This window comes from Phoca vitulina, unplaced genomic scaffold (assembly GCF_004348235.1).
Source record: "Phoca vitulina isolate PV1807 unplaced genomic scaffold, GSC_HSeal_1.0 scaffold11, whole genome shotgun sequence".
Classification (NCBI taxonomy): domain Eukaryota; kingdom Metazoa; phylum Chordata; class Mammalia; order Carnivora; family Phocidae; genus Phoca; species Phoca vitulina.
This window is the reverse complement of record NW_022589714.1, coordinates 17,005,042-17,030,640: the sequence shown is the minus strand read 5'-3', so window position 1 is coordinate 17,030,640 and position 25,599 is coordinate 17,005,042. Positions and strand designations below refer to the sequence as shown.

Here is a 25,599-nt window from a genome sequence, read left to right as displayed (position 1 = left end):
CCCCTGTGTTCATCTGTTTTGTTTCTTAAATTCCACATATGAGTGAGATCATGTAGTATTTGTCTTTCTCTGACTGACTTATTCACTTAACATAATACCCTCTAGTTCCATCCACATCATTGCAAATGGCAAGATTGAATTCTTTTCGATGACTGAGTAATATTCCATTATATATATATTACATATATATTATATATATGTCTTTATCCATTCATCTGTGGTTGGACATCTGGGCTCTTTCCATAGTTTGGCTATTATGGACATTACTGCTATAAACATTGGGGTGCATGTGCCCCTTTGGATCACTATGTTTGTATCCTTTGGATAAATACCTCGTAGTGCAATAGCTTGGTCTTAGGGTAGTTCTATTTTTTTTTTATTATGTTATGTTAATGACCATACATTACATCATTAGTTTTTGATGTAGTGTTCCATGATTCATTGTTTGCGTATAACACCCAGTGCTCCATTCAGTATGTGCCCTCTTTAATACCTATCACCAGGCTAACCCATCCCCCCACCCCCCTCCCCTCTAGAACCCTCAGTTTTAACTTTTTGAGGAACTTCCATACTGTTTTCCGGAGTGGCTGCAACAGTTTGCATTCCCACCAACAGTGTAAGAGGGTTCCCCTTTCTCCGCATCCTCGCCAACCTCTGTTGTTTCCTGACTTGTTAATTATTGCCATCCTGACCCATGTGAGGTGGCACCTCATTGTTGTTATGATTTGTATTTCCCTGATGCTGAGTGATGTTGAGCATTTTTCATGTGTCTGTTGGCCATTTGTATATCTTCTTTGGAGAAATGTTTGTTCATGTCTTATGCCCATTTCTCGACTGGATTTTTTGTTTTTTGGGTGTTGAGTTTGATAAGTTCTTAATGGATTTTGGATACTAGCACTTTATCTGATAAGACATTTGCAAATATTTTCTCCCATATAGGGAGATTACTATTATGCCTTTTAGTTTTGTTGACTGTTTCCTTTGGATAGCAAATATTTTTGGCTTTGTGGGCCTTAATTAAGGTCTCTTATTATTTTTATTATTATTCCTATTATTATTTTAATGATCATCATCATTATTCTTAGCTCTTGGGCTATTCAAAAGGAGATGGTAGACAGGACTTGGCCTATAGGCTGTAGGCTGCTAACCCCTGAGTGGAACAAAAGGAGCAATTTGTCTCATTGCATTATAATTTTATCCATTATATCTCTTACTTACTAAAAGTGTGTGTGTGACAGAGAGAGAATACATTTTCACTGTCTCATGAACATTAAATAAGATGCTAATATGTCAAAGATTTAGCAAACTATCTGGCATATAATAAGTATTAATAAACTATGTATTATACATTTATGTAACAATATATAACACTGATATATATTTTAAGTAGTTTTCTAATATATAATATATTACATAAACTACCAAAAGAACTTATATGTTTATATATATATATATATATATACACACACATATATATATGTGTGTGTGTACATATATGTATCTGTGATTGTTTTTATTAAATCATGGATTCTTGGATATGCCATCCAACTGGAGTCACTTTTTCTAATAATAGAAATTATCATAAGAAGCTTGATGTGCATATTTGAAAACTAAATGTATGATTAGCATTTGATAAATGATAACTCTCAATATCTATTATCAACATATATAAACTTTTTATTGTGATAGGAAGTAAGGATCTATATTTTATCATAAAATGAAACAGAAACCTATTTCCTTGAAAACATACTCATTATTATGCATATCCCTGGTTTTTGCTCTTAAATTATTAAAGTTTCATAAAAAGTTGATAAATTGTGACAATATCACAAGTTTTAAAAGATGAGAAGTTCCCAGGTGCCTTTAGAAAGAATCATCTTTTAGTAGCTAACAGAGTATGATAAAACTATAAATGTTACATTTGCTTCTTCCTTTTCTCTTTTAAATATGAAAGAGTTGCTTTTCAGTAGTGGAAAAATATTAAAAGTGCATATAAATACTTAGATCTCCTTATTTTCTTTGACTACTAAGTTTCATTTGTATGTAACATGTTATTAAAAATCAACATTCTGATTATTTGTTAAAAATATGAATCTGGATTGCTTTTCCAGTTTGTATAATTTTGAGAATGAAGATCCAAAATTCCTTTTCAAAGCTCTTCTGTACTCATGTCTTCTTACTTCCTTCCTACCAGAAAGGGAACACCCATCCCAATGCATAATGCCCTATTACCAGAAATACTTTCTCCATATATTTTGGTGCTTATTGATGTTATACTTTATATTTGCCTTCTTGTTAACATCAGCAAAAAATCCAGCTGTTTTTAGTTTATGAGCTTCAATATCCCCTCCTTGCTGTGATCTACATTCTTTCATGCTGTAGGCTAATGTGGGTACCTGCTGTGAAGGTTTTCTTTTTTCTTAATTTGTGTATACGGTGTTACATGCTGAACTGTGTTCTATTTTCCAAATTTACTGTGTAGTAAGTATATAAAGTCACTTGGATCATCTTAATTTACTTCCATTAACTTAATTCTGCTTGTGAGATTTCATCCCATGAGACCAACAGGAAATTCACTTTCAGTAATCACTGAAGTTTAATTCTCCTAGCCCTGTACCTCCCCAGCCCCCAGAGGTATGACTTATGTAGGCACTACCAAAGCATTGTGAAAACTCCTCCAGTCTCCAAGTCCACATTGGCAACCACAGAGACCCTTGGAAAGTTCTATCCCATACTTGGAGAATGGCAATCTTGATGAAGCAGAGATTCTGTGCCTCTGGTCCAGTTTTTGGAGAAATAAAATTAAAAACAGTTTTTTCTGGGGTGCCTGGGTGGCACAGTTGGTTAAGCATCTGACTCTTGGTTTTGGCTCAGGTTGTGATCTCAGGGTCCTGAGATTGTGCCCCATGTTGGGCTCTGTGCTCTGTGTGGAGTCTGCTTGGGTTTTTCTTCCTCTCCCTCAACGCCCCCTGCCTCCGCATGTGTGTGCTCGCTCTCTCACTCTCTCTTTCTCTAAAATAAATAAATAAATCTTTTAAAACACACACACACACACACACACACAGTTTTCTGTCAATCCAGAAAACTTCTCTACAAAGATAGAAGAGAACAAAAACAGTTTTATTATTGAGTAAGCATTAAACCAGAATGTGATGCATACCACAGACAATCCACTAAGAGATTGCAAAGACAAAAAGAAATCTCACCCTTTTATATAGCCGAGCGGAATGCATCCTCAAACAGTAACTACTCAAGAGGACTTGATAGCACCATTTGTCACACATAGTTCATCCTAAATTTATCTGATGAATGGGGTGACTATCTATATTAGCTATTTGGCTTTATCCAATGGTAAAATAAACTTCTCGTTTTTTTAAAGATTTTATTTATTTATTTGAGAGATGGAGAGTGAGCATGAGAGGGGGAGGGTCAGAGGGAGAAGCAGACTCCCCGCTGAGCAGGACTCAATTCTGGAACTCCAGGATCATGACCTGAGCGGAAGGCAGTTGCTTAACCAACTGAGCCACCCAGGCGCCCTAAACTTCTCATATTTTTATGGCAAGCAGTAGTGCAACTTGGCATCAGAGAAAATTAGCCTCCTATCTTCCTTAAGAAACTTAGATAGGGGTACTATCTTCCTTAATGATTGTATTACAAAGAAATGGCTCCAGGACCTTGGAAAAGACATTCCTGGGTCTTAAAGCTGGCAAGAGACTTATTTAGCTTTTCAAAACACATACGTTTCAAAGAGACAGGGAAAGAACCTACAAATTTTCCAAAGTAAAAAGAAAAGTGGGGTGGAGGAGTCTCTTCCCTTCCTTTGAACAGAAACAATGGGATCTCTCTTATTTTTTTTTTTAATTTATATTTGCCCTTCCACAATCTCCTTGCACCTGCACACAGCCATCCCCTTAAAGGTTTTGCCACTTGCCCAGGGCATTACCAGGCCATGCAGGAGTCTCTGCTATTGTCAGGACAGCCAATCTCCAGCCTCTTGGATACTGGGAATTCTTTCAGGATTCTTTTCGTAAAATCTACAATATGCTAATCTATATTGCCAAAAAAAAATCCCAGGGCACCTGGGTGGCACAGTCGGTTAAGCATCCGACTCGATATCAGCTCAGGTCATGATCTCAGGGTCTGTGGGATCAAGCCCCATGTTGGGCTCCATGCTCAGTTGAGAGTCTGCTTGGGATTCTCTCTCTCCCTCTGCCCCTCCCCATGCTTTCACATGCATGCACAGTGCGCACTCTCTCTCTCTCAAAATAAATAAATAAAATCTTTTTTTTTAAAATCCCGAAGACAAGAAAATAGAGAATAGTTGGCCTGATTTGAATATGGCTCTGAAATCCGGGGATAAAGAACACAGATTAATATCTCAATAAATTACTTTCCCACCATACCACTATCATTATTTTTACTTCTTACATAGTCTTCGAAGTTAACTGATCAGATTATATTAATTGCAAGACTTGTGTGCATGTGTGTAAATATTTTTTTCTGTTAGCCTTAGCATCGTATACATTATTGAGCACTTAATTTCCTTTGAGTATAATGTTCTCTCTTTAATATTCCCACATTGCATGTGACAATTCCTAATTTATGAAATTAAATTAACTCATTACAGTCTGTACCATTGCATACTAATTGATCCCATTTTATTAGTGCTATTGAAAAATTTTACAGGTATTTCCTCCATGTTTCAAATTTCTCCAGAATTGTTTTCATTATTCTCTGTTCACCCCTCTCAGACTCCAGGAAGCCTATGAATATTTACTCTTCTTGCTCTAAAGTGATCTTTTGATAAGTTAAACCTACTGGTGGCGGTTTTACATGCAGTTAGGGAACCATTCTATCCATCTTTTTTTTTTTTTTTTAAGATTTTTATTTGAGAGAGAGAGAGAGAGAAACAGCATGAGAAGGGAGAGGGTCAGAGGGAGAAGCAGACTCCCTGCCGAGCAGGGAGCCCGATGTGGGACTCGATCCCGGGACTCCAGGATCATGACCTGAGCCGAAGGCAGTCGCTTAACCAACTGAGCCACCCAGGCACCCCCCTATCCATCTTTTTTTTATAAGATATTATCCGTGAAGTATCGCAGTACTCCATAACTACCTGAGTAGCATGTGAATCTGTGTTTATAAATGGCCTGTTAATTCAATTTGTAATTGAGCAGGGACTTTCACTGGGTGTAACAAATGGCTATGTTTGGGGTGATGGTAACAGTGACACAGTGGGAATTGGATAATCTTTGCAGCCCTATGAACTGGAAAAAAATCACACCTTCTCTTGACTTAGTTTTCTACTTGTAAAATGGAAATAGTATTATTATACATCACCTACTGCTCAGAGCGATTAAATTAAAAAAAAAAAAAGAGTAAGAAACTTCTACTAGAAAGTATACAAGTATATCTTTTTTATTCATATTTTTTTGCATAAGACTCAGGTGTTAAGTAGAACAGAAAGAGCTAGGTAAGCATTCATGATTACTACTCATTTAATGTAGTTGGGCCCTCGTTGATTTCTTTTAATTATAATTCTTTAACTCATTGTAAACTGCTAAAATGGACAGTTCATCTCTGTTTGCTTGTGATATCTGTAGTAAAATGGTAACTGCATCAAACCATTATTTTAATGCTGCCTACCCATGTAGTCTCCAGAAGTATCCATGAAGTATAATACGCAAAACATGGCCTGGATGTTCATGCTACAAAACTAGATTGTTGCTTAGCATTCCTGTTCAGATGTTGTAATATATGACTTTTTTATGATTCTTCCTTTACAAGTTTTCTATCCACATGACTTCAAGATGAGACCATTTTGAGTCTTGCAAAATAATTAGAAAGAATTAAAAACTATTTCAACAAGCTGATTTTAGCTATTAAGAACTTCTGCAGATTTTGTTTAAATTATTCTGGAAAAGAATTTGACTTTTTTTTTCTCTTGCTAACTGTCTTGAATTTAAAATTATTTTTTTTTATCTGCATGTACCAATTATTTGTGTCAGCCCAAACTCTCTGGCTAGGTAATTATTTCAGGTACTTTATTATTTAGTATGCTTGAATGACATTTACTTTTATGTGGTATAAGCCATTCTCAGCTACTTTTTTTCAGAATTTATTACTGTGTACACCAGCTTTATTTTCCAGAGAAAAGCATATTTTACTTTATTCATATATTCATTCCTTTGCTGTAAGGTTTGATTATTTTTAGATCAATATTTTATCAATGTTACTGCAGCAGCTAAGCATAAATTGTGTATATTCCACATCCATTTTTTTAAGTAAAATATCAAGGTAGAGCCTGATTATGGAACTAGGTCATAATGATGGATAATCTTCTTACAGACATCTGTTTTGGGGTTATTGTGCAGTTTGATCCACCAAATTCTTTTACAGCAGCATCAATATGATTCTGTAACTGTACATTTTTTTATCTTAGTGCTTTTATTATTTTATTATTTATTCTTCCACAAATAACACATTTTTAGAAACATATTTTGGAACACATATCTGATATCATCTATCTTGTAGTGGCAAAATTCTGTCCCACAGGTTATTTGGGAAGCTGCATGAAAGGTTAAAGGACTGAAATTTTGATATATCTTGAGTAAAATATACTGGAAAAGAATATTTACAGGCCCAGAATATAGATAAAAAGAAGACCAGACATTTATTTTCAAAACAAGAAAATTGGCAAAATATTAAAAAATAATTTTGAGGGACTCCCTAAAATGTGAAAATTTCCACATTGTTATTTCAAAGAAAAGTTCAGAAAACACAAAGTTAAAAATGAGAGGGTGTTCTAAGAGGGAAATAGGAATTGATCAGTTTGGTTTCTCAGGCATTGATGAATTACCTACAGTGTTCTTAATATATCTTTTTGACTCAGTTGCTTTCTTTCAGTGAAGAGAGACCTCTCCCCTACATCCATTGATAATATAAATTGTGATTAGCAAGGAGAAGTTCATCAATCTTCATTCTCAAAAATCAAGCCAGTTAGAATCCTTTTATACTGAGCAGAATAGAAAGTGGCTCGGTTCATCCTTAAAGATAAAGTAGTAGTATGAAGGCCTAAATGTGACCAAATTAGCATTAGTGACAACAATAATATCATAATGAAAGTTCATTTGCATAGTGTATCATTTGAAAATATCACCAGTTGTGGAGGCAGACATTTTTGGGTTAATGTTTATTAAGTACATAATTTTGTTGCGGTCACTGTTCTCAGGTGTGTGTGTGTGTGTGTGTGTGTGTATTATATGTCTATATATTTTTATTTAATTAGACAGCCTTATTATTATTTTCATGTGACAGATGAGGAAACTGAGTCACAGTGCAATTACTCAAGGTCATCTTGAATTATTCCATGCTTCACTTGGAAAAGTCTGTTATGAAAAATCTGGGCACCTTAAAATCCAGGGCAATGCAAATAAACCACTTGAAGAGCTGATTTAAATGAAGATTTTTAGGCCTCTCCCCCAGAAATTTTGATTTGGTAGGTTTAGGATATGGCCTAGAAATCTGCATTTCTAGAAATTCTCAGGTGATGCCTATTCATGGGCCACACTTCAAGTAGCACTGATCCAAGCTACAATAATAAATATTGTTGCATACTATCATGTTATATCCTAAACATGAAAAGTGGTTTAGTGATCAAGTAACACCTCATTTATCCAAATTCAGCCTTCTACCAACTTCACCTTTCTGAAAAAACAGGTAAAAACCAGGAAGTAGGCAAAAGATGAGTGAAATTTCATAAATACTTTGACCACATCTAAACAATTAAACCCATGCTATTAATTCATAAGAGATCCTAGTGTGCTCTTAGGTTATTCAAAGCTCTTTAAAAAGCTGGATTTTATTGCTAGTCTTCAAATTTGTAAAATTGAATTAGAAGAAAAAAGAGAGCCTACTCTAGTTTAGCCGGTATCGTGGTAAGAAGTATCTGGTATCTTCAGTAGATAATCAAAACTAGAAAAACAGACACAAGAATTAAAAAATATAGCAGTCTGGGTCTATAACATTCACAATCCAGCCGACCTCTTGTGCATCTCAAATGGACTTGAGAATTTACAATTCTCAGGGGTTGTAGCATGTGCAAATGTATCTGCTCCTTACAGGGATAGCTCTAGAGAGAGAAAAGAATATGGAATTTGGAGTCAGAGTAGTTTCAAATCCTAGTTCCTTCACTACTGGCTGTGGATGGCACTTAAGTTTTCTGCAACTAAGTTTTCTCATCTGTGAGGCCGTCAAAGAAACTACCTCCTTAAATGAAGTAAAAAAATAAAAATAAAAAAGCAGGTGAGCAAGTTTCCTAGCAGGATACCTAGTGCATAGTAGAAATCCAGGTCTTTCCCTTGCTATCTTCCAAGGGCATCAAGAATACTTAGGGTAGGATATGGAGTCAACCAGACCTGGGCTTAGATGCTGGCTTGCATACTCATTAGCTGGAAAACTTTAGGCAGGCTATTTGAACTCTCAGTGCCTCTGTTTTCTCCTTTGCAAAGTAGAGTAAATGTCTTTTTTTCTGGGTTAGTATAAGAATTGTTGATAATGTACATATGGTGTTTTGCTTATATTAGGCCTTCAATAAATAGTAATTGTAACATTATATTTGTCATTCCCAATATCTTCCTTTTATGACAGTATTACAAGTGTGTTATATACTTTGGAAAGATTTGTATCCTACATGGCAAAAATGACAATGTAACTAACAAAAACAAATTGTGATCCAAAGGATCAATCTTTAGTAATTAATATAATTTATTCATTATGGTTCTGGTTGTTTATAGCTTCACTTATTTTTTTAAGATTTATTTATTTGAGAGAGAGCGAGAGAGAGAATCTCAAGCATACTCCTCGCTAAGCAAGGAGCCTGATACAGGGCTAAATCCCAGGACCCTGAGATATGACCTGAGCCAAAATCAAGAGTTGGATGCTTAGCAGACTGTGCCACCAAGGTGCCCCTGTAGTTTTACTTTATACATTGATATTTACACCTTACCTTCACATCGAAAAATAAATATATACTCTAATATTTTGAATTTTTCTTGTGATATGTGTATACATGTATATGTGTATATATATATATATATCAATTGTAAATTTTCCCACATTTTCAGTATTTCACATAGCTTTATGTCATTATTCTTAGAGCATTAGCTTGTATAGATTGATTTGGGGTTGGGTTTTGACATCTTAATATGTTTTAATATTGATATTATTATCTAGGAAAATACAAAAAAACAGAGTTAAGAGCCAGAGCTTAGAAGTATAGCAGAATTAAAACCTGGCTTTTGTACTTATAAGTTGTGTGACTTAGGATGATCTACTTAACCATGCTGAGCCTCACTTTCTCATTCATAAGTGGGATGAGATTCCCTATCCTCAGTGTTTTGGGGATGATTACTAGCATTTATAATATGCTTAACATGATACACATTATAAATTCCTAATAAATGGTTGTCTTGTCTAGTTATTTTGTAATCCATTGTCACATTTGGTGGTGATATAATAAAACTGGATCACTTAGACTTCAATAATTTGGTTCTAAAAAGAAAAAAATTACTGACATTGTCCCTAGTCTCAAAGACATGATGGGTAGATAAATGAATACTAATAAGGGTCATAGATACTCTACATGTTTTGATTAAGTTAAAGCAGGAGAAAGAAAGGAATTGATTGACTCAGTTTGGGGGGAGATCAAGGAGGCTTTCAAGAATGAGATACTTAGTATAAGTTTATTTAGTTCAAGTAAAAAAATTTTATTAAAATTATAATGATGAATATATATTACAGAAGACTAGATCAAGATCCTGAAGAGAACACACATACAAACACCTCTCTAGCTACCTAAAATTATTTTAAATAAGAGAAAAATTAAAATACAAACAAATTCAGAACAAAGCTAGAATGTAAGATGTTTGATTAGCAGACCCTAACTTTTTAGATACTCTTGAAAGATAGAAAATCCAAAACACTTAATTAACAAAAGCAAACAATATGCCAGCCCTAAACACAAGCAACAGAAAAATTATTACCAAGATAAAGCTAGAGAATTAATTATTATGTTAGGCGCCGGCCAATATAAATATAAAAGGGGAAAACTATCAGTGCAATTAATCAAACATCACTCATAATGTCAAGGACATTTGAGTTCACCTCACCTCCCAACTCTACTTCTATACATGTACAATTAAGAAAACAAGGCAGGAACATATTTGACTCTTAAGTTCCAGACTAACACTTTAACACTTGAGGACTGTACTCTAAGAAAATTTACTTATTTGAGGAAGGTGCTTAGAATAGGTGTCAGGGTCTGAGAGGGAATCATGGAGCCTGAAGTAACTTGGTATACAAAGTTGACATGGATAGGAGAGGAGAAGTAAAACATCTACATTTGAAGGAAATTCACAAGAGCGTTCCACTATCAGATAACAGTCAATGTTGTTTTGAAAAGTGAAAAACTGGGAAATGTTTTTGTGTGTTTGGGTACAGGTGAGTGGTATTGCCATTTTCCAGGCCCATTATATGCTCAAGAAGGGGAAACAAAGCCAGCCAGTCAATGCACTCCCCCCACATACACTGAACAGTAAACTCTCCTGTTTAGAAGATGGGGACCCTTAGGAAATAACCTGATGATCTGCAGAAGAAATTTATGCCAGAATGAACAGAGATGATTAAGTGAGATTTGATATAACTCAAAGACAGATCAGCATACATTAAATAAAAACACTTTGCTATGGAAAGGGACTATGAGTGGATAAGGATGAGTTAGGAATTAAAACACTTTGCAAAAATCATTTTTAAAAGTCAGTGGAACTGATGAATAGAGCAGACAGAGCTGAGGACTGAATCAGTGATCTATAAAATAAACATATTTCAATGAATGAAGAGCAAAAGGCAAATAAAAAGTATGTTAGAAGAATTAGTCATACAAGGTCATAAAATTCATGGCAATGTTTTATTTTGTGCCTTGGGTGAGTGTTACACTGATGTTACAATAATGTACTAAGCTGTACATTTATATTCTGTGCACCTGGCTGTATGTGTGTTATATTTCACAATAAAAGGCTTAAGAAAGAAAGAAAAAGAAAGAAGAATTAGTCATAGATACTTAATCAAGGAATTCTAATTACAATTAATAGGAGCTGCAGAAAATGAGAAAAGAGGAAATGGAGGACATAAATACAAAACTAGAAGAAAATTGTTGAAAGTCTTGAATCTTGAGATTAAAAGGATATATGTCAGGTAGTAAGAAAAATTATTGAAAAAAGAATTACACAAAGACACCACCTTGGTGAAAATTTTGTTACTCTATATATGAAGATAAAAATCCCAAAAGGATTTAGGGGGAAAAAAGGGAAAGTTTATATACAAAGAAATTAAAATCAGATTGTTATCTGACATATCATTGACAGAATGTTTGAAGGTAAGCAAGCAATATCTTCAGTGTTCTGAAACAAAAGATTTCTGAATCTAGAACTCTCTGATAACTAATTATGGGTACAAAATAAACACATTTTGGACATAAAAATATTCAGAAAGTTTACCTTCCACAAACTTGTTCTAAAATAATCACTCCAAGATTTAGTGCAACAAAATAATCAGGTAACATTTAGTATATGAATGTAAGGGTGGTTTAATAGCAGGAAATCTAACAACAGGGGCGCCTGGGTGGCTCAGTTGGTTAAGCGACTGCCTTCAGCTCAGGTCATGATCCTGGAGTCCCGGGATCGAGTCCCACATCGGGCTCCCTGCTCAGCAGAAAGTCTGCTTCTCCCTCTGATGCTCCCCCCTCTCATGCTCTCTCTGTCTCTATCTCATTCTCTCTCTCAAATAAATAAATAAAATCTTTAAAAAAAAAAAAAAGGAAATCTAACAACACAATTCAGTGCTTCAAACAAGTAAAGGAGAAAATCATATAATCATATCAGTAAATGAATGCTTCAGAAGTATATGATAAAATTGACAGCCATTTCTAATTAAACTGTAGGAAAGCTAGAAATATAATAAAGCCTTTTAAATATGAATAGGAATATTTACCAAAAGCTAACAGCAATTATTATTCTTACTGATGAAACACTAAAACCATATCAATAAATATTGGAGCTTGGGATAATTACTATTATTATTTAATTTAGTCTTAGACATTTTGGTGAATGTAATAAGAAAATAAAATAACTTGCATAAATGTGGAAAGAAAAAAAGGTATCTTACTGCTAACTAGGATTGTATACCAAAATGAAAATGAGAAATTTAGTAAGGTGGCTAAATATAAAATAAATGTGGCAAAACCCAATTGGTATGTACCATAATTTATTCAATATTCTTACTGTTTCAAGGTTTTTTCATGCTAAGAACAACACTACAGTGAATATCCTTATGTATATATCCTTACATTCTTATGTTTTATATCTTGGAAATAATATTCCAAATAATAGATTTTCCAAACTACTTTCCAAAACCACTTTAATAATTCAGAAATGTTTGATAATACATTTTCCCCATATATCCACCAGTAATAAATACTAATGTTCTTTTTGATTCCTGTCAACATAATGCATGTAAGTTAACATTTGATTATTAATTTATTATATTACTTTGATTTTCATTAAGCTTATGTATTATTTCATGTATTTGGGGCCATTTGGGTTTGATTTTCTGAGAATTGCTTATTCACATCCTTTATTCATTTTTCTGTTGGTTTGTCTTTTTCTTGTCAATTTGTAAGCACTCTGTATATTAAATACATTAGCATTTTATTTGTTAAATGCATTGCAAATATATATTTTTTCTTAATCTATGTTTCGTCTACTCATTTTGTTTTGCTTTCAGAGCCTTGTTGTATTGCTCTTCTGTGGTAAAATTAAGGTGCAAAGATGTGTGCCCAAATTAAAGTGTATATATGATCTAAGTGATGCAAAATCTTATGTGAATCTGTGCATGTATGTGTATGTGTGTATAAAAAGTACAAAAAAGTTTGACTTTGAGACTCTACTAAGTTGTAAGGATATCAATGATATATTATTTTTTAAAAAGTTGCTGAGTAATGTGTATATTTCTTTTTTTAAACCAACTTGAGATATAATATACATATAAAACTCATTGCTTTGAAATGTAGAATTCAGTGTTTCTTAGTAACTTTACTGAGTGGTGCAGCCATCATCGTGAATCAGTTTAGAATATTTTCATTCCCCCAATAAGATGCCTCATGCCTATTTGTAATTAATCCCCATTCCTGACCCCAGCTCCAGCCAACCACTAATCTACTTTTTTTCTCTATGCATTACCTTTTCTAGACTATTTAAATAAATGAAAATCAAACAATTATATATATATATATATATATATATATATTTGAAATTAGGCTCACATACATTTTTATTGAACAAGGAGGAAGCTGAGTAGGGATACACATCTGTCTGTTGACATTGGTTAAATCAGGATTGGGGTGAGAGCAAGGGAGGCAAAACAAAACCAAATAAGCATTCTTGAAAACAGAAGTATAATCCAGCAAAAATATATATATATACACAGAAAATTCACATAAGGCATATTTCAAAGAGCACAGAAACACATTAATGAAGAGCAACTATAATGTGCAATAAAGTATCATTTCACCATGAGCTCAACAAAAATGCAGAAGACCAATGACATTGGGTGTTGGTTGGGGATTTTGAGAAAATGGCTATTTTCATATTTTTCTGGTGAGAGTCAGTCCAGCTTGTTTGTTTGTTTGTTTGTTTGTTTGTTTGTTTTAGTCCAGCTTGTTTTGAAGGAATTCTTTAGCATCTGTCAACATTTAAAATGAGTTTACCATGAGCAATCCTACTTTTATATTTTTAAATTCTAGGGAAATTGCATATGAACAGTATTGTGTTTTATAATAGCTAAATGAAAACTCATATACATATGTACATACACGTGTGTGTAGGTATGTATAACTCACACACATACACGCAGAGTATACAGTATTGGAAGCTGCGTTTGAGGAGAGACTGGGCTATATCAGGACCTATACAGCCCTGCAGGAACTGCCTCTCCACCACCCTCTCCCAACTTGATCTTATTTCCTATTACAATCCCCTTCACATAATGCCCTCTACACACTCGCCTCTTTGCTGTTCACAAACCAAGCAAGGCCTACACTTGCAGTTTCCTATTCCTGGAATGTTCTTCCTTTATCAGTCTGACCCACAGCTATGCCTTAGTTCAATTGGTACCTCATTAGAGATGCCCTTCCTGAAAACTCCTAAAAAAGCACTCCCACCTTCTACCCCTGCCCCTCCCTGGCCCTTTCTTCCAATTCATGTTTCTTATAGCAGGTACCTAACATAGCCTGTATTGTCAGTGTATCTTTTTACTGCCTGCTTCTTTCCACTAGATTATAAGCTTTGTGATAATGGGGACTTGCTTTCCTATGGCCTGATTAATACCTGGTACTTAATAGACACTGACTAATATTCGTTGAACATTAAATGAATGAACTAGATCATAATAGTTATCAGATATTGGATGAAAGGCAAATTTCAGATTTGAATTCTAATCTTTGTTTATTTTTAATTCTTTATTTTTATTGTTTTTTTTTTTCAAAAAAGAATGTATTTCCCTCATGTGTGCATTGCTGTTTTAATAAATTATTTTAAGAAATCACAGATCAAATACAAATCCATCTACCTTTCCAAATTAATCAAGAAAACGTTTTTAGTTACATGTTTTTGGTTACATTCTTCAAATTACTTAAAGTCTGAGTTTAAAATAAATAAAAGGCCTTCATTTTAGATAAGGTAAGAAATTTGAAGATTGATTTAAGGTAGTGCATAAATAGTAATGAAGGCAACAAGTTAATTTATTTGTATTTACTTTTGTGGGATAGATACAAACTGGGACAACGTCCCTTCATGCTATGCTAGAGGAAAAATGTTTCTCATTTTTATGAAATCTGATTTGGGACTAAGGGAGCTATACTGGTTTAGCAAACTGTCCTAATTAGTGATCTATAATAAACAGTAAAGACTTCCTTAATTGTGACATTTTGATTTAAAAAAAATCATGGGCTACCCGCTTTTTTTCCTTAGAAAAAAAGATTATTTTCTTCCTTTTCCATCACTGTTTTTAAATGTGTCATGGCCAGCAAGAAACACTGTTGCTCTGGTTTATGTGTAATCCTGTCTACTAGTAACAGAATGAAATCAGAAGTTATGTGAGTAGCATCAACAGTTAAATGGAGAAAAAGCAGTCTGTGGTGAGGGTATCTAAATAGCTAATCAGTTTAAGTTATTTCAGCACATTTAGAATTTTTACAGAATGCTTTATTATGTTGCCTGGCAGAAGTTACAAAGCATTAGGGAGAGCAAATATCCTTATTACATAGTATGATCCATCATGGTTTGATATTTCCACCTGGTTTGATTATTATACTTAAAACTTAATGTCTTAAGCTCCTTATAATGGCTATTGGTATTTTGTTTGAGTTTGTGGGAAAAGGTGCCCTCATTTCTCAAACAAGAAAGCAGATCCCGGCTATGTGTGGCAGTGCTCTTGGACCTCTCAGAGCCCAGAGATGTTCAGATCAGGAATTAAGGCACCCAGAGGTAGGTTTCCCATCGTCAGGTTATCAAAGATTAAGGAACCATCTTATTTCCTATTTGTATCTCTGTCCTTAAGAGCTACCAACATTTATGTAATATATAAAGTATAACTATTTCCCTATTGTCATATAGATGAGAAGATATACTTCTCAGTAAAAGTGAATAGTCCTCACCAGAGTTTTGAGGTGCGAAAAGAAAGTTGGGAACAAGCCTAGGAGGAGAGAGGAATCATTCCTTAGGGTGATGATGTTCCCTCTCCTTCCTAAGAATAACAGAAAAAACTTGATAGTTTACTAATTTACCATTTGATGAGCAGTAGGTTATCTATATCTTGTATTTTGGGGTGGGTGTGAATTCCAATATTGCCAACAATATCTTGAAGACTGTTCTGCACATCTTCTAGGAATAGATAATTTTTCATGAATGTTTTCATTATTAGAGAGTTTAACTATTTGAAACCATTAAAAAATTAGCTGTCAAATAATACAATTATGGAGTTTGGATGAAGATTCACTGACAAGTGATATGGCCTAAGAGATGTATGTCAGGAATTATATAAGTAAAATGCGAACCCTTGTCCTGCACCAGTGATACAGTGCAGGTCAGCTGTGTATGGTCATCAGGGTGCTGTTAATGGAGAATAGCTCCAAAGCAACTTCCTATGCTATTCATTTTCTCAATTCCCCAACCCCAAAAAAGTTTAAATATACTTCGAAGCTATGAGTACTTAAATCAATGACTAGTAGGTCTTAGAATCCATTATTATCACATTTGGTAAATTAGAGGCTACATTTTTAGACAAATCTATCATTAAAAAATTATTTTCCCAGAGGATGATAGTGTCGAATGGTGGCCAATATGCTTAATATTGGAAAGAGTAAAAATTTCTTTCAAACAAAGAGGAATGAAGGGGGTCCTAAGTAATTTTTCCTCACATTTTGACATTTTATAAAATTACTTAAACTTTACTACACAATTTAAATAGCCCATGGAAGACTAAATGCTGACATTTTAAAATTTTAAATAGGCATTTAAAGATAGTGAAAAATAATTCCTGGTGTTATATCTTAAATATATGTTTTTCAGAATTTAATGTGTTTAGAGTAGTGTTGGCATAAAGGAGGCTGGTGATAAAAAGGGTAAGTCACTAGTCTTGGGTTAAAATGGTCTGATATCACCTTAGTTGAACTGTTAGTTAAATGTGTCACTGGGGGCAAATAATCTAAATTTCTTTTTATCTATTTTAAATAGTTTCTTTTCCTGGGAAGTGATGATGGGCATTGAATTAGGTGGGCTATAAACCTCCTTCAAGTTCTAACACTCTAGTAGTAAAAATATTTATAATTTATATACTTTTGATAAAATATTTTACATCACACTTCTTAAACAATTATTAAAAATTAAATTCTACATGTGCCTTAGTTTAGTGGGTCTTTTAAAATTGTGTATGTTTTCTAAGAGATCACTGTTTTAAAATCTGTAAGCTGAGTATGTGGGAGGGAATTTAATTCAGCCTCTCATTAAATATCAAGCACTATGCTAGCTACTCTACATAAATCATCTCTTTTAGCCATGTATCTATTTATATTTTTACATATATATCATGTTAACTATTATTGTCCTTAATTTATAGAGGAGAAAACTTAAGCCTAGAAAGCTAAATTGACTTACTGTATTTCAAAAATCAGCAAATCAGGTGTGCCTAACTCTAAATGCTTTTCCCCACACTGTATCATTTTAAATGAAAATATGTTCTTTATACCTTGGAACAAAATATGAGCTCTTTTGATGTCATTTTAAAGTGATTCTGACAGAAAGTAGCAGATAACTAAAAAATAATCGGTATGTATTTTAACAAGCTAGATAGTAAATTTCTTGCCTATAATATAACATCTTTCATTTCCTGACAAAAGTATATAAACCATTCGTATTTATTTCTGAAATCAGAACTTACCCCCAGATCATATATAATAATAAAGAAAAAATAGGTTTGCGGACTTTTCTCAGTGTGAAATCTATGTCAAATAACATTTTTCCATATGTATAGAGAAATGAGGTTAACTCCAGCTTAATATTAAGCAGGAATCATCTTGCAATGACAGGTGTTTCTGCTATGTTATGATATCATTGCCAAGGTAACTAAACAGAGCATCATAAAGAAGGAATTACGTTAGGTGTGAAATAAACAGCAGGAGAACACTTTACAAAACTTTATAAAACCTTGAAAATGGATGAGATTTTTGGTAAACCACCAGCAATAATACATATGGAATTAGGGAGGAAATCAAAAATTATCTAGTACGTGAAGTACATAGTGAAAACTTGGCCAATGTGAATTTATTAGAAATAGGATAACTTATTCAAACAGCCTTCTCTATGGTACAGTTTTATTAAGCAAGCTATTTTTTCAAGTTCTTTAATGACCCTGTTTATCTTAGTTGTGATATGTTGGTGTGGAGTGGATAAACTTAAGTGCAGAATATAGTGCTAATGGTGATTGGTGTGTGTGTGTGTGTGTTTATGTTTTCCTTTTTTTTAATTGAAAACTGTTTCAATTTCTTTCTAACATGTAGGCTAGTCATAAAATGCTCTTGAATATGATGTTTTCTCAAGACTAGGAACATAAAGATGTGTAATTTCTTTTTAGGTATGTGGTTGGCAGTGGTTTCTTGGAGAAAGAAAGACATCTTAGAAAACTGGGATGTGGAATTAGTTTTGTTTAGATTTCAATTAATAAGGCATATCAAAGTAGGAAGTTGTTTAAGTGCATAGTTTTGGGGAAAAGATAACCCATTTTAATTGGGTTAAAATTAAAATCAAAAGCAAAATACTGAGTTGACAAAGTCTCAATCATGTGGCCCTGGTATCTGAGAAGAGTGGCCAATTTCAGACAGTAGAAAATCTTAGCGGGGGGATGGAATAAAGAGGCTACCAACAATGCAATGTAGAAATGTGTATAGAATTTCACATTTCTGTAGTCTTAAGATTGTGACTCTGAGGACAGGAGAGAAAGACATTAAGTTGAAACATTGGTGGGGTGCCTCGGTGGCTTAGTCAGTTAAGCGTCCAGCTCTTGATTTCAGCTCAGGTCATGATGTCAGGGTTGGGAGATCAAGCCCCAAGCCCCGTGTCAGGATCCATGCTGGACATGGAGCCTGCTTAAGATTCTCTCTCTCTCTCTCTCCCCCTCTGCCCCTCCCCCTACTTGCACACACACTTGCTTTCTCTCTCTCTCTCTCAAAAAATTTAAAAATTGGGATGTCTGGGTGGCTCAGTTGGTTGAGCACCTGCCTTTGGCTCAGGTCATGATCCCAGGGTCCTGGGATCGAGTCCTGTATCAGGTTCCCTGCTCAGGAGGGAGCCTGCTTCTCCTTCTGCCTGCCACTCCCCCGCTTGTGTGTGCGCACGCGCTCTCTCTCTCTCTCTCTCCAACAAATGAATAAAATCTTTAAAAAAAATTTTAAAAAGTTGAAACCCTGTGATGAACACAGGGTTTTGCTTATCTCCCATCATGCCTTGTAAATGTTCAGTTGATGTTCAGTGCTGCCTATGAAGATCAAACCCCAGTTTGAGCAGAGGATGGCTCTGGTCTATGACAAAGGGGACATAACTAATTTTCCATGGCCGTAAATGCTGCTTCTTCATTATCATATTTTGACATCTTTTCTGCTAGAAGTATGACACTCAACAACAAATGACACATTACTGGATAAGATCCCTATTACTTGAATGAAAATTCTGAGCCATCCATAGCTTTTGGCAATTAAAGGATAACAGAAGGATCCTGAAAATGGTGAGAGAAAGGATAGGGAAAAATGAAGAAAGAGAAAGTCAAATATAACTGAAAATAAATGTGTCCTGGGCCACAGTTTTCTGGGCACAAATTCATGACTGCCTGATGTCTTCCACTGTAGCAGGTGATGCAGTCAGACTTTACAGCAGATCATTATCCAAGCCTGTTTAAGACACAGCAACAACAAAAAAGGACAATGGTTCATTATATATCTAGTAAGTACTATTCAAGTAGTTGCTCATTAATAAGGTAATCTAAAACCATATATACCTCAGAATCACTTCTCACCAATGTATCAATAGTCCAGAATTTGAGAAAAGTAGCTAAAATGCACTCTGTCAAGGAGTAAACAAGGAGGAGTGTAAGTCTACTAACTCTTCCCTGTGTAGGGTAGGAATCTGACATGGTAACTCTAAAGGACGTGGTTTCTGTACTCTTGAAATATCAGGACATGAAATAAGGAATCTGAGGCATGAAGACTTTCTGTTTGTGAGTAAAAATATTAAAGCATATTTGACCTCTGCACCCTCACTAATAATAAGTATATATATATATATATATTTTTTTTTTTTTTAAAGATTTTATTTATTTATTTGACAGAGAGAGAGACAGCTAGAGCAGGAACACAAGCAGGGGGAGTGGGAGAGGGAGAAGCAGGCTTCCCGCCAAGCAGGGAGCCCGATGTGGGACTCGATCCCAGGACACTGGGATCATGACCTGAGCCGAAGGCAGACGCTTAACGACTGAGCCACCCAGGCACCCTAATAATAAGTATATTAAGTGTAGAAAAATCTCTCAAGCTAGAATAGCCAGAATTGTTTGCCTTACTGGTGATCTAATGTTTCAGCCTAGTTTTGCAGGAACTGAAGCGAACAAAAATGTGAGGTAATTATTCTTTTTGTTTACTCATCACTCCTTATTCCCAGGTATGATTTTCCTGTCTTTTTGTTTTCCTTTCCACTCCACTTCTCAGGTTCCCATTCTTGATATTGTCTTCAAATTAAGGGCATTTGCTCTTAGATGAAGGGCCACGGTGTCCAGATTATATTATTGCCGCTTGAAGCCCTTTTCTGCTTTTAATCATTAGGACCTTTATAATGTCAGCCAGAATTATTGTTATATTTGGTTGAAATGGACCATAGTGCAGCCATAAAGGCAGCTGAAAATCATTTTAGTCTAGGATTTTTGAAAGTGCCTAAAAAGTTGGAAGGGCATATATTCTATTTTAATGGAAAAAGTGACTAGTGACATCAGGATAAAAGTTGAAAAATATATTATCAGAGTTTAAAAATTACAACAAGAGGTCTTGAGAGGTTTTCTGATTTTCTATGAGCACCTTCATCACAATCTGCTTATATTAGTCTTCTGAAAATACTCTTTATGGGGAAGAAAACATGTCATCCTCATTATCTGAACTGTATCTGACACCTCTTACTGTCAGTAAATTCTTCCTTATCTCAGAGGCTAATTCTTGCCACTGCAATATGGGCTTATTGTCTTTACTACTATCTTCTACTGTCACCAGGAAGAGCACTCTCGTCTCTCTCTCCCCTCATCCCGTGTCCCTGTCTCTCTCTCTCATAATGTGCCATTACATATAAGACAGGACTTTCTTCATAAGGAGGGATAGCATGAGTTGGATGGGAAATTCTTAAGCCTCATATTTCATTTACTTACTAAACATTTTATAGCACTTACTATGTGTCTCGCATTATTTCAAGTACTTCTCAAATGTTAATTCATTTAACCCTCACAAGAAAACTGTGGTGGAGTTACCATTAGCGTGCTGTCATGAGCATGCTGTGAAGACGCACACACGAGTTGTGTCTTTCCACAATGTCAGCTTTATTCAATCATAAAGCAAAGTTAAATCACAATTCTAAAGCAGGTTCGGGATTCCAAATTCAATAAGAATTCACCATGGGATTAAACTTGGCTTCTTACACAGCACACAGAGCGAGACAGAAGACAAGCCACACAACAAACAAGATAACAGAGGGTGCAGGAAGTTAACGAACCAAACACAAAGTCAGTCTGTGGGCGTGCAGTTGAGATAAGGCTTCGGTCTGGTCCGGGTCAGCTCTCGGCACTTACTGCTTCTAATGTTCCAGCAGTGAAGGCTCTCGGTTCTGTTTGGGGATTATTTGGGCAGAGCCTTGGGCAGCAGTTGCCTTTTTTAAGTGGTCAGACATAGAGGGGTCATGTCTGAGGAGTCTGACAGTTTGCTGCCAAATTCCTCCCCTTTTTGAAAGGGATTTAACTGGTCTTGGAACCCTGCAAACCTCCTCTGGTTCTGCTCATTATCAATTCTGGGGTGTCAGCTGATGTTGGTCCCAGCGATATCTCCGATATCTCCCAGCTTCAGTACCTTAACTGTTGGCGTCATTGCTTGACACAGGCCCCTGCTTGACATGAGAGACTCCATTTTGCTCTCTCCATGTGCCTATATTATGGCAAGGAAACTGAGGCACAGGGAGGTTGGGTAGCTTGCCCAGGATCACAACTACTGACAAGTAACAGAGGTGGTTTTTAGCCACTATGCTATCCTCTTCTCCACTAAATCTTCGGTGCTGTGGAAATGGGGTTCGGAGCAAATGGTCAAGAAATAATTCTTGAGACATCTTTGGTGCTAAAAGGTGGTTTTATTAAAGCATGGGGACAGAGAGGGGTTGTGACGGGTCACCGTCACTTTCAAGTTGGGAGGAGGTTAGGGATAGTGTAAGTCTCTAAGGAATTTTGGAAGCAAGGTTTCAGGACCTTGAGGGGGCTAGTTATTGTTAGGAAAATTTCATTTATTACCATCTAATAAAACCCTAGTCATGAGACACTTCAGATGTATATCTGTGGGCCGTATGCTTGGGGGATGATTGCCAACATATATCTTGAGGGGGGTAGAGACAAAGGAAGTTTCCAAAGGAATTTTTTTTTTCTTTTCCTTCCATTTTTCTTTTTTTAATTTTATTGTTATGTTAATCACCATACATTACATCATTAGTTTTTGATGTAGTGTTCCATGATTCATTGTTTGCGTATAACACCCAGTGCTCCATGCAGAACGTGCCCTCTTTAATACCCATCACCAAGCTAACCCATCCTCCCACCCCCCTCCCCTCTAGAACCCTGTTTGTTTCTCAGAGTCCATAGTCTCTCATGGTTCATCTCCCCCTCCGATTTCCCCCCCTTCATTCTTCCCCTCCTGCTATCTTCTTCTTCTTTTTTTTTTTTTTTGACATATATTATTTTTTTCAGAGGTACAGATCTGTGATTCAACAGTCTTGCACAATTCACAGCACTCACCATAGCACATACCCTCTCAAATGTCTATCACCCAACCACCCCATCCCTCCCACCCCCCACCACTCCAGCAACCCTCAGTTTGTTTCCTGAGATTAAGAATTCCTCATATCAGTGAGGTCATATGATACATGTTTAAAGTAGACTTACAGGATCCTGGGGGGATCGGGATAATGTTAAGCCAAGATTGCCTTTTACCCTTAGCAAAGTGTCAACATCGAGGCAGCTGAGTTCCTAGAGTTCCTGTTTCAAGGATTTGTCTACGGGCTGTAGGCAGTAAGGAAATTTAATTTTTTCTCCTGCCTTTGTTTCCCACATTCTGCATGCTTTTCTCTGATTTCTTTAATGTATTTATGTAGTTCTGTTCCCGGGTATATCCCCAATTTTGGATTTATAGGACACATATTTCTAAGGTTCTTGGGCAGTGTATATCTAGCATGGGTATGTGCATGTGTGTGGATATGTACTTACTTGCATGTTGTGTGTTTTGTTAATATGACAGCATTCATAGAGATACTGGCACTAATGGAACCTTCAATTAGGAGGCAAGGAATATATATATCTCCCCACCCACTCCACCATATCCCCCCATAAAAAACTCCTGACTAAACACATTGTGAATCCTTGGGTAGCTCACAACTTCTCTGAGTCAGTTCACTCATTTGCGGGAAAAGGGAGTTGGACTCATTGATTTTTTCATCTTTAAATTCTAGTCCTGGACAGGATATATGTTTATTTCTAAAGTAGCCAGTAAGGACATTTCTCCTTAGGATCGAGCTGACCTTTGACACCTGAAAGAACTACATCCCAAAACTTTAATAAAGTCCCAAGTTTTCAATAGCATGTTATTCTCATAACAAAATACAGTACAAAAATAAATGAAAATTTTACATGACCACTTTCTAATATCTATTAACTCTAAAAGTACCGAAATAATTTACAAAATTACTACAATAAGTTATGTAACAAAACCAAAACTTGCATTATTATATAACCAATCAAATAAACAGTAGCAACATACTTGCAGTCAAACAAAATCAGGTTTGTGTACTTGGTGTCCCAAGGGAGAACATTCTGGAGGAAATTTAGGAAAGATTCTGAGGAGGGTCCAGGGGAAGCAGACCTAATATGACTGACAATTATTTAATTTGATGTGACAATTATTTTGATACAAGGTTATTGAGGATTATAGATGGGGCCTGCCAATCAGTAATGCTGTCTCCTTAAATGTATTTTTGGAAAATCTGATGAGTATAACAGTTGCATTTATGTATTTGCTTGTATAAGGTGGTTGTAATGCTACAGAAACTTTTTTTAATGTTCGTATTTTGAAATGCACAAGGCATAAAGGGCAGAATTTATTTGCATGTTTATTAGGTATAAAAGATGCAGGAGGAAAGAAAAAGATGCAAGAGGAGACACAGTTGAAAACATAACTCTCACCTAATGAAAGCATAGAATTAATTATAAACTTGAATATGCAAGTGATTATGCTGTTTTATAATATCTTTGCTGTTCTGTGAGATGAATTGTCTCTGCTTGGCAGACTACTTGATTCCTGGAAAGAGAATAATATATATACATATAGATGAAACAGCTATAAATTTGCAAGCTGGGAAGATAATTATATATTGAAAGAGTTACACATTTTACAAAAAGCAGAATCTTTTCCCTTTTCTTTTGGTTGAGGTTTTTGGCTCCTACTAGGGAACAGTATATTACTATGCTTACTGACAACTGACCAATGGATGGATGTATTAATTGTACAATTCTAAAATGCAAAGGAAACAATTAAACAGAAATTTATTGAGCATCAATTTTGTCTAGAGCATAGGATGGTTGGTCTAGTAAAAGGATTAAAAGAAAATAAAGACTTGCCTTTCAAGGAGCTGCAGTAATAGGGAGGATAACTGCAAAAAAAAAAAAACAAAAAAAAAAACTGGACATTAATATGAAAGCAAAAATATATTAAAAACATGCTATGAGAATGTAAAGGAAAAGTAAACTGGTTAATTGGTTAATGTGAAAATTCTTACAAATGCATAATCATGTATCTCCATATAATTAACATGTCATTAATCTACATTTATTGAAATAATTAAGTTATATCAATATGAGAGTACCAGAAAATCCGAGACATACAGCCATTGTGAATCCTTTGCAGGTATTGTGTGCCAGTCTTAGTCTATCTATAACCAGTGTTGTGCTGGAGCAGTCCTTGTGGTGATTGCAAGACACCCTTAACAATAGGTATCAGGAAACTTTGAAAAAAAAAAATTGTTACTTTTAAGTCCTGGAAATTACATGGCACACCTCCAGCCACACATTGAGGACAGACAGACAACATGAGGATGAGGGCAAGGGCAAGAGTGAGAATGAAAACAAGCAGGCCTGGAATTTTGCTCTTATTGGGGCCTAGGATGAGGGCATAGAGTTCTGAGGCTCACTCTTGGTTGGTGTATTTCAAACGTAACAGCAGGAATTTAAAGCAAGGGAAGAGAAAAACCAGGCAGTCCATATAGGTATCAAAATCAACCCAAACCTCATAGACAAAGGAGCCTCAGGGCAGGGTGGTGGGCTTGCTCTTTATCTAGTCTGTGGCTGGTAATGTGTTTATTAAACAGAGCCATCAGGGAAGTGGATGCTTCTTTGAAGTGGATGCCTCAGCAATCAGAGCTTAAGTGAGGCACTTGCATTACAAAAAAAGAAAAAAAACACTCTCTGATGGATCTAAGAAGAGTTGGTTTTCATGTTCAGCTTTTCTTCTGAAAAACAGGAGGATTTTCTTGTGGCTCTTCACTAGAGAACCTGTTGGGTTTCCTAGATGCAAACCCCACAAAAGTGGACAGTGGCCCCCAGGAATTTCTCATGCTACTCTACAATCACCCTCTCACAATTTATCAAAATTCCCATTCAAGC

The 25,599-nt window shown here is 35.4% G+C and overlaps 1 protein-coding gene across 49 annotated transcripts in view; it reads left to right on the top strand.

Moving 5' to 3' along the window:
* RIMS1 (regulating synaptic membrane exocytosis 1) overlaps positions 1–25,599 on the top strand; it is a 490,270-nt gene that overhangs the window by 218,081 nt on the left and 246,590 nt on the right. The window lies entirely within an intron of this gene.